General features: G+C 35.4%; 1 protein-coding gene across 4 annotated transcripts in view; it reads left to right on the top strand.

Annotated features, from left to right (window-relative positions):
• rnf152 (ring finger protein 152) overlaps nucleotides 1-9,906 on the top strand; it is an 84,646-nt gene that overhangs the window by 20,723 nt on the left and 54,017 nt on the right. The gene's annotated exons all lie outside the window — the stretch shown is intronic.

The raw sequence follows: 9,906 nt of genomic DNA on the forward strand, positions 1-9,906 counted from the left end.
AACTAGTTATAAAACATAATAAATTAAGAAGGAATTAAAACAGGTTGTAGAAATCCACTTGATTTTTGCCAAAATGAATATGAAGATAGCTTTGCAGCACCTGGAGGGTTCAAATTCAAACTTTATGAACTATGAGGGTCCAAATACACAAATAAATGTACCAAAGACTAATAAAAGTGGGTTTAGCAAAATATGACCCCTTTAAATATGGATGACTGTTAATATACCTGGTTGGCCAGGTAAAGTCTATATGTGCGAAACACTGCTAGCTTGGAAATGCAATTAGCTAATGTCAAAAAATGACCAACTCCCAGCACAATATGATTCCAGACTTCAAGTACACACCATTCTTGCAATGCATCTATTCATTATACAAGCCCAAGTTCCAATAAACATGCAAATAAAAGCAGAATGAAACGATTTGCAAACCTCATTAACCCATGTTTTATTCACAATAAAAAACAGAAAAATATATCAAATGTTTAAACTGAAAAAAAATGACCATTTTAATTGAAAAAATAACGTAATTTTGATTTTAATAGCAGGAAAATGTGTCCAAATATTGTATTTTAGGCTAATACTCAAAACAGAAAAATACATGATTGTGTTTAATCCTCAAAGACATAAACAGTTGCCAATGACAGAAGCTGATGAATAACTTTTGAACCATTATCAGTACATTTAGATAATTCTGTTAAAATGCAGTTTCAGTTGTATCAGATATTACCCATTTGGACATTCAGAGGCTCCATAGTGAAACACTGTCATCCTCTGCAACATGGATTCACCAATAAATCCATGTTGTTTGATAAATGACAGTGGTTGTAGAAGCTTATAGTTTTCAGTTATGTTTTCTTTTTCTCCATTTTTGTCTGTTCTGATATAATAACCTTTCAATTTACTCAGAGTTTTTATGAACATCTACATGAGGTGTGGCAGCAAAATTACTAAACAGTGTGCATGGTCTGTAAAGGACCAGGTACTAAAGAAAACCTGTTCAGTCCTGGCTGATCTAGTCCATCCCCCATGCTGTGAATTTCTCATGTCATCAGGATACAGATACAATAAACCATGATGCAGAGAGAACAGGTTCAGAGAGTCATTTATTAGTACTGTGATCATCCTTGTAAATGACACCATGTAATTTGGAATTGTGTCTGTATTTGTTGTGGTTCGATGACTGTTGTTTGGTTGCTGTTACTGCCGGATGTAAATTAAGTTGCCTTTTGAGAATAAATATGGATGCCTTGATCTGGACCCTTGAATATAATCAGAAAATTAAATATAAGAAAATAACAGATTGTAAAAAAAAAAAGCTAAATGTAGAGAACAATATGAAATGGATGTAGAGAAAAAATTGTGGAAGTCTCACAAAAATTGTTCTAGACTTTTAAAGTAAAAAAAAAAAAAAACAAACAACTTGAGACCATGGGTAGAAAAGCTATGCATAAATGTATGTTTGGGTTTGTTTAGTTAATTTTTTTGTCTTCTTTTTTAAGTAAAACAGCCTGTAAGTTGCATTAACTTCTAATACAAAATGACTTGAATGAATAAACCAAGGGTAGGTTTAGTTTAGTTAAAGTCAAACTGAGAATATGTTTTGACTAGAGATGTAACGATATGGAAATTTCATATCACGGTTATTGTGACCAAAATTATTACGGTTATCATTATTATCGCGGTATTGTTGAAATTGTGCTCAAAATGTTCAAAAAGTACTAATACACACTGAAATAATTTAACCAAGTTGTATTTTGGAGAAAAAAAAAATTGGCACAATGTACCTTCTGTTGCAGAAATATTCAAATATTAACCCTTAGTGGTTACTGAGTCTATTTTGGCCGTTTTTCAGTACTTTTGATTTTGCCTTTACATACTATATAAACAAATGTTTACTATACCCATGTTTGGTATCTTTTTTTTCAGCACAACTTCATCTATTTCATCTGCCTATTTTTTTTTTTCACTGTAACTACTATAAAAACATAAAAGGGCAGAAAACACAAAAAATAATATAAAATCTGATTTGAAAAATGTATAGAATTTATTGCATAAATAACACAAGGATGCTTAACAAACCTTTTCAAAGACTTTAAAAGTGAATATTGGTTCCAAATATTAGGTATATAAAATTAAAATTGCAATAAATTAAAACTATACTGAAATATTTGACATAAAAGCCTATCTTTACATAGGCCTTTTCTCCGAAAAAGTGCGGTAATCAAACACGGTTATCATGATAATTAGAATTTAATACTAACCGTCGGCAGTTTTACCGCGGTTTATCGTTATTCTGGTAATCGTTACATCCCTACTTTTGATATTACATTGCCCAAGCACAGAATACTTCGTAAAATGAACAGTGTATTATTAGTTAGTGTTTACCCTGTTATCTGTCAAGTTGCCTCTTGTGCTAATTTTCCAAAGTTGTAAATCAAAGATGTAAAATGTAAATCAGGCCTTGCAGTATTGTATTAGTCTGATAAGCCTGGACGTTGTATTTGTTGCATCATATCTATATTATCTTCCTTGTACCTGTAAAACAATGATGCAACTCAGAGCAGCTGTACATGTGATGGTCATAATAATAAGAGTGTTAGTCATGAAGCCACTGACCTGTTGTAAAAGCTATTTAAAGGCACTAATACAAGGTGTTTTTGTTCATAAACCTCATGTGTAATTGGGTTTATGAGGGAACAAAGGACAAAGGAGACTCTTTAACTTTGCAGTGATAATTGTTGTTATTACCCTCAATAAGGAGCTTTAATCCAATGTGGGCGTGTTGCATGATTTTGTCAAATGATCCTCATATGATTGACGAGCGGGACGGTTTATGGTCCATTTATGATGAGAAAGAAAGACGCGCGCCGTAACCATCCGGATTTGCATGATCATCCCGTGTTGGCTGAAAGAGGGTTTGTATTCGGCGCTTGTTGTCACTTTTGATCAGACGCCAAAGTGACGGCGGCCCACGGGGGGGATGGACGCATGAGGGAAATACGGAGGGTGATGGATTGATGGTGTTTTAGATGGATGAGTCTGTGCAACATCACTGAGCTGTGAAGGTCCACAGTACATAACCCTCAGAGCAGGGAATGATGTATTGACAGAAAGACCCCAGGGAGCAATTTGCACCGTGACATAGGTGATACGACTCTGCACCCGACCTCATGACCTTTTAATAAAACAAACAATGACGCGCAGCCAATAGACTCGCCATACTTTAAATTTACACACCAACACTCCGCCTCAGGTGGAACCGATGTCTTCACATTTAAATTAAAGCATGAAGGACTTTGACAAATGATCACCGTCCGTTCTTTGAGTGCCGTTTCCTGATTAGTACGAGCCGCCTGCTTGCTCGTCATGCAGCCGCGTGGTTAGCATCAGCGAGACACCTGACCCACTTTTCTTTTATTCTAACATCTGGGGCTGTCTGTCTGCCTCGCTGCCTCGCACATGCTTTTATTATTTATTCCAGGGACATGACACGATCTGCTCTTCATGAGAGTGTCATAAAGAAAATATATCAACCCAGGCAGCATGGTGACTAAATGATTATGGTTTGATATATTCACGTTACATTTAGATTTATTGCATTTATTTATGGCTGTATCCTTATTTCAGGGTTTTTCCTGCATGGAGAGTTGTTAGGTGGGATTTTTTGTGAACTTCTGGCTCTGGAATAACTGTGACGATAATAGGAGGCTATATAAATACACATGAACGAAACTGAAAAATTTAATATTATCTACAAGCATTGCACTACCATTTTCATCTGTGTCTGCTGCTGAAGTCGAGGTGCTGTTTTGTTTTATTTTGTTTTTATCAAGTAGATATATTACTTTATTAGTCTTTCTAATACTGAACTTTCTGTTGCAGTCCATCTAAACTGTGGAAGTAACAGGACAATCATTAAATATGTGATCACCATAACTTTGTGTAAATCCTTTTTCCTGATGTTGCTTACTTTAAAAACCCAAACAGCCACTGGCAACCAATACTATCTACTGATCTAAACTGTTTAATACCTGTCAATCCACTCATCCTATCAATACATGTAAATAACTGGTGTGAAACGCACTTTGTCATCTTTTCATGGTCATCAGATATGACCCATTTGGATGTTCAGAGGCTCCGTAGTGATCGTGGTTGATTCACTAGTAAAACCCATGGAGTTTAATCAATGACAGTGGATGGAAACACGTGGTTTATGCTCAGTTAATAATATATTTTGTTGAAAAAGTTACATTTTCTCTGTTTTTGATATTATGATAGTCAACTTTAATCTGAGCTTTTATGAACTTCTACATGATCAGTGAATTAAATATAGGAAAACACCTGATTGTCATTGAAAAAAGTGCAAACTGCAGTGGATAATGTTATAACAAATGGTGATAAATAACTTAAGAAAGGTTAAATAGAGAAAAAAATCATTTGGGAACTGCCACAAAAATAGCACTGGGTGTTTATGAGTTAAGAAGAAGGCAGCATATAACCAGGATTGTACCCATTCTACCTCTGTGTTTATTTTGGGAAGATATCCCAATCTGAGCCATGAACAATTTATTTAATTTAGATTTGGGGATAAAATTTGTTATTTGACCTTGTAATAATTGGAGTGCTGCTGCTCCAGTGAAACCGGGAAAATAACCATGATTTTATGTTAAAATAAGAGTTGGTGTTGTGGTTGTTATCCCAGTAGGGGAAGGTGGATATAAAAAATATATTTTTTCAGGGTGACCTCCCTTTTTCAGCCTGGTGGATGTTGTGTGGAGAAGACTGGATGCTGTGTTGTGTCTGTGGGTTGGAAAAGTCACAACACACGGCTGCCATGATTGAGATTGTTTTGTTCCCATCTTGTTTTTCCTCTGGTACACAAGGACACAACCCCTAAAGGGATATAGCAAGATGAAACCTGAGCAATGTGAGAGATAGAAGAAAGATGAGTGATCAAGGAAAGCAGAGAAGAAGGACAGATTAAAGAAAGATGGCGTGAGGCTCAAAGGCAAATGAACAGCAGGGGAGTTTGTTTGATTTTCAATCAGGAGGCACTAAGCCTTTCAGGCCAGCACTTTGGTCCTGAGATAAAAATCTCAACACCTTTGGATAGGTTCAAATTAATATCTCATGTTCCTCAGAGGGTGACTCCAGTGACTTTAGGAAGGTCCAGACTTTTCATCTTCCACCTCTAACAGATCAAATTTGTATTACTTTAGTTAAAGTTTAGACCAGCGGTCTTTACGATTTTCCAGAAAAGTAGTTCTCAAATCTACCTTCAAGTGCCTCCACATGTTCCACTGCTGGAAACTTGACACATTTGGGACAGTAATTCAACTAACTGGCGGATATGTGCAGTGATTCAGCATGGGTTCACTTATTCGCATGACTGTGAGCTGAAAAACAATGTTTATTTTAACTTTTCTTTAATAATAATAATGTGTCAGATTCATGTTAAATTATACTGTATTAATAGTCTTTACATTTCGTCCTTAAAATACATTGTGTTAAGGAACCAGACATTAGTTTTATGGGTACCTCTATACATTCAGTTCAGTTTTGATTTATCCTATAAGTAACAAAAGGTCTTTAACAGTTTTAGGAGACTTTTAGCACTGTCTCGGTTTGTTTAATGGTGTTAATTTACTTAATGTATTTAAATAGCCCAAGTTCTGCTGAACAAATTAATATACATATATCACCAGCTTGTGTATCATAGTACTGCCCATATATAAGTCAAAGGCAGAAAAGTGAAAAAAAAAAAAAAAAAAAAAAGTATAGATCCTAAAGCATCCAGAATTTATCAGGGAAATGTCCCGTAACATCACATCTTATCTCTTTAATTATCCTGCGAAGGTTTCATCTTTAGCCTCCCATTTAGGATTAAATGACTTAGTTGACAGATGATCATTTGTGCCACATGGAAAACTTGATAAATTCCCCTTGTTTTCCACTTCATCCTTTATCCTTTGTCTACCACTTCTTATTTCGTCTCACATCTCGTCTGCGGCTCCATCCATTCACACCATAATAAAGACGTACTGTCTTCAGATTTACCGCCGCTCTCTGTTCAGCGCTGCCAATGAGCCTGTCCTCGTAGCCAGATTTATATGCTTGGCAGCGCTTCCACACATCATTGTTGTGCATAAAACAAGTCATGGGATGTGGGGACAGAGTGGAAAAGGTGTTGAATTGAAAAATTTTCATTTTATTCAGGAAGGATACAGTTCTGAGGCAGGTTGGTGAAATTAGATGTCATGTGTGTGATTGCTTTTGATACTGATAGACTAGTCTGTCACATACGTCACAGGAGAATGCTGTTTTTGTGAAGTTAATGGGTTTTCTATATGCAGAAAGGGCATATCTTGGTGAATTTTGCACATGCTCCTTTGAAGATAACTTTGTAAAGCAGTAAAAAAAAAAAAATCTTATACCATCATGGCCACCAGGGAGTCTGCAGCAGCATCGCGTTTACCTCATCCAGCAGAAATCCTCCACTGGGCCTCTAATGTGTCTTTACTGCCACAGTGAAGCGCCTCAGTGACTTTAACCCCCCTCTTTCATTTGGCTTTACCCACTTTTAAGGGTGAATCAGCACACAACTGAATGACAAACTGGGCCAGACCGCTTCCCCTTCTGCTACATCAGGCGTCTCGGTTGATCTCCATGGCAGCCAGCGAGGCTTCGCCCAGCACCTTGCCAGCGGGGAGGTTGACGGTCACATGTGGCGCAGTTGGAACTGACCCTTTAGACACACACACACACCCCTGCAAACACATACACACACACTCACACACACACAAACACATACACAGAAAAAAATAAACTCTCATCATTTCTTTGGTAGTTTGACAAATCGGGGTCATACTTTACTATCTGTTTTAATATAAATGCAAATAAGACAAGCTGACATCTCACTAACCAAGGAAGTGTTCATTATCTGACATAATATAAGCATTTAAAAAATACATAAAAATGCAGAAGTTTGGTTACTTTATTTATTTAATTATTTTTTTTATCTAATGGGTTTTCATTAACCCTCGAATAGCCACAGGCGACCAAAAGGATGTACTGATATAACATGTTTAATGACTTTTCAACCTCTAACCTTATCAAAACATTTAGTAATTCAGGAAAAATACAGTTTTTCAACTTTTTACAAGCATCAGATGTGTCTTATTTGGATGTTCAGACTCTGTAGTGAACGTGGAAACAACGTAATCTTCTGCAACATTGATTCTCCAGTAAAACCAGTGTAGTTTGGTCGTAGACACCTGTTTATAAGTTTGGTTGGTGATATGTATTTCTAAAAATGTAAGTATTTTTTCAGTTTTGCCAGTTTTAATATAATGACCTTTACATTTAATCAGAGATTTTATGAACATCTACATTGCAATTAAATTAAACAAAAACAACTATGTGGTTTTCACTGAAAAATGCAAAATGCAAAGGATAATAGTGTAAATGCTGAAAAATGTATAGGAAAAAATTATTTGGAAGTTACCACAAAACCTTGCATTCCAAGACTAAAAGTTCTAGGTAAAAGTAAAAGTAAAACCTATCTATATTATTGTTGTTTTTGTTATTGTTATCTAATGTAACTTGGTATCTGTCTATTTAATATGCCTATGAAAAGCGAGATATGGAGATGTATAAGATCTGTGAAGACAAATTTCCCTAAGGGGACAATAAGCAAACGAACATAATAAATTGAGTGTTTTTTCTACTTTTCAACAAATGCAGTTTTAATAAAAAATATGAACCTTAATTTCACAAAAAAGACAAACCAAAAAATCATAATGTTCCCCAGTCACTCAGGAATACTGCAGTAGCATTTTCTTGAACATCCAACTTTATAATTGGCTTCATTCTCAGATATTAGCCGACCACTGATTTACCACTGGTTGTGATTGAAAATAGAAATAATAATGGGTCTCAGTCCAAAGCAATATTGAGAAAGATAACTAATCCAGCATGTTGGTAATAGAATATGTGGATGACAACAAATATTATGGCAGCATTTGGTTGGTGCTTTACTAAATCTAAGTTTTTCTACATTATAAAGGCTGTTTTTCTAAAGAAGCTCAGATCTCAGAAGCTTCTCAATGGATTTAAAATACAATGAAAAAAATGTAATCCATAAACAGAGCGGTGTATTGTTGTATTTGTGTACTGAATCAAAGCAGGCATGTCAAACATGTCAGGTACCCCCCCCCTTTCTTTTCTAAAACCATGTTTGTCTTTGCTGAAATGGGACAGCCGATTGTTTTCCTCCTCGTGAGCATGTTTTCCACACAATTTAAATTAATTGGATTGTAAATTGATCCTAGTTTGGAGCTGAAGCCCTGGAAGCTGGGGCTTTGGCTGCATACAACAGTTTAATCTGAATACTAAATGTTATTAAAAGCCTCCCCTGCTTTTCCTGTGTAGGACAGTGTGTACCTGGTAATGAGAAAAAAGCCCCAAGGGCCTATTGCATTCATTGTGCACCAGCATGGTTTAATTCAGTAATTAATTGCCTTAGTGCATGGATGGTGCTGTAATGATTTGAAGATAAACAATATGACTTCACAAAGTGTTTTCTCCGTGCTTGTCTTTGAATCTAAAGAGGTAGAATGTGGAGACAAACTCATGTTTTTATAATAACTGATAAGAGCATCAGAGGTATGCAGCAGCAAAACAGGATTATATATATATATTTTATTCATAGGACATGTATTTATTTTGTCAGTGTTTCAGAGTACGGCTGCAAAGAAAACTGTTTCCAAGCCAAATGAAAGTGCGCTCATAGGTCATTTGAGCAAAACTGCTTATTATGTCTCATAGTTACATCCTGCTGTTTACTGGCATTTAGGGATTGAACCCAAATTGTCATAATAGTAATGATAATAATAATAATAATAATACATTTTATTTGTATAGCGCTTTTTGCGGTACTCAAAGACACTTTACATACAGCAGATAAAAACATATTACTGTTTAACTCTGTGTTTTGTTAACGAAGACAACAAATGTCATATAAAATCAATTTTACCTCAAACTATCATGTTCTCCAAACACAACAATAGAATTATACACACACTACATCACAATTCACAAAATTCTTGGCCCTAATATTGATATTAGAGCAACTAATGATTACTTTCCTGATAGTGTATATGTTGACTGTTTTTTGTACTAATAGATTGCTTGTTTGGTTTATCAAATGTCCCCCCAAAAAGAGGAAAGTGTTTTCTTTTGCAGAGCCCAAAGGCAACTCAAAGACATTCAGTTTAATATCACAGAAGTCGCTGATAAAAATGGAAAAATAATAGTTATATCAACAATCAGGACTGTCACCTTAACACGCCTTGTCATTTAAGCATCCTGCCGCTTAAAAATAAAGATAACAATCAAACTGACTAACAAATAGCACTTTCTGCATTATTAAAGTATGGCTACTTTTATGAAATAAACAAGAAAAATAAACAGCAGATCTAAACTCATAGTAGATATTGATTTCTTTTTGTGTCTAACAGCTACCAACTTATTCAACAGTGGATTTAATCGATCAATTAATCAAATAATCATCGCAACTCTAATAATGGCACAAAATAAAAAAATATTTAGAATTGAAGACATCCCAGACAGTGTAGTGACTTAATTTCATCAGTCGGGTTTGGCGTTGCGAAAAATGCCTAAATTGTAAAAGTGAGATTATTCCACTGGAGACGTTTCTTGCATAAAGTTGTTCTATGTAGTATTAATATTCCAAACTCTCAACAGCAAATCAGTTGTTAATTAGTGGTTCTCAAACCCATCTCATCACTAACCTGGCCAGCCATCCATCTTTTTCCAATTACAAATCTGTCTGGAATCGCGGGGCTTGAATCCAAATATTAAGGCGGGACTAACAGGTGCTGAGTA

Source organism: Sphaeramia orbicularis, chromosome 20 (genome assembly GCF_902148855.1).
Source record: "Sphaeramia orbicularis chromosome 20, fSphaOr1.1, whole genome shotgun sequence".
NCBI lineage: Eukaryota > Metazoa > Chordata > Actinopteri > Kurtiformes > Apogonidae > Sphaeramia > Sphaeramia orbicularis.